The sequence below is a fragment of the Trichechus manatus genome, unplaced genomic scaffold, assembly GCF_000243295.1.
Source record: "Trichechus manatus latirostris isolate Lorelei unplaced genomic scaffold, TriManLat1.0 scaffold00134, whole genome shotgun sequence".
Taxonomy (NCBI): Eukaryota; Metazoa; Chordata; class Mammalia; order Sirenia; family Trichechidae; genus Trichechus; species Trichechus manatus.
Genome location: NW_004444070.1, coordinates 7,766,754 through 7,767,676, shown reverse-complemented (window position 1 = coordinate 7,767,676; position 923 = coordinate 7,766,754).

Here is a 923-nt window from a genome sequence, read left to right as displayed (position 1 = left end):
GGAGTGACCCGGCTCCCACTTCGCTTATGGGGTCCAGGTAAGTGGCCCTCGCCAGAGCCCAGCCCCTCTCAGGGCTGCCAAGGGGGTGGGACCTAGTGGGCTCCCAGGAAGGGGGCTCTCATCCTGTCCTGCACCCCAAGAAGCCCTGCTGTGTGGGTGTCCCAGGTCTCCCAGTCAAACGACCAGGCGCCAGGTGACTGAAAACAACACACATTTATTTATTCTCAGTTCTGTGGCCAGAGCCGGCCTGACTAAAATCAAGGTGTCGCAGGGCTGGTCCCTTCTGCGGGCTCCAGGGGAGAATCCCTCTTCTTGTCTTACCCAGCTTCTCCGGGCTGCCCAAGGAGCTCTGGTGGCGCAAGGGTTAAGCGCTCAGCTGCCAGCTGAAAGGTTGGTGGTTCCATCCCACCCCGCGGCTCCGCAGAAGAAAGATGTGGCAGTCTGCTCTCACGAAGATTACAGCCTAGGAGGCCCTATGGGGCAGTTCTGCTCTGTCACACGGGGTCACTATCAGTCACAATCAGCTTGACGGCACCCTACAACAACAGAGCCCCCTGCTTTCCTGGGCTCTAGGCCCACTCCATCTACACAGCCAGCAGTGTCCGCTTTTCCCAATGCCTGATTCTCACACCTCCCCCACAGAAGGACACTTGTGACCGCTTCTGGGGCCGACTCAGGACACCTGGGACAATCTCTGCATCCCCATGTCCTTCCATCGACCTCATCTGCACAGCCCCCTTTGCTTATGCGGTACCATATTCACAGGTCCTGGGGATTAGGGCATGGACATCTTTGGGGGCTGTTTTCACTCAGCCACATCTCCCAAAACTGACCCTGCACAGGTCAAAGGGTTACGGGAGCCGGGTTTCAGGACAGGGTGGGGAGGAGCGGGCACTGCAGGAGGTGCAAGTACATCTGAGCCT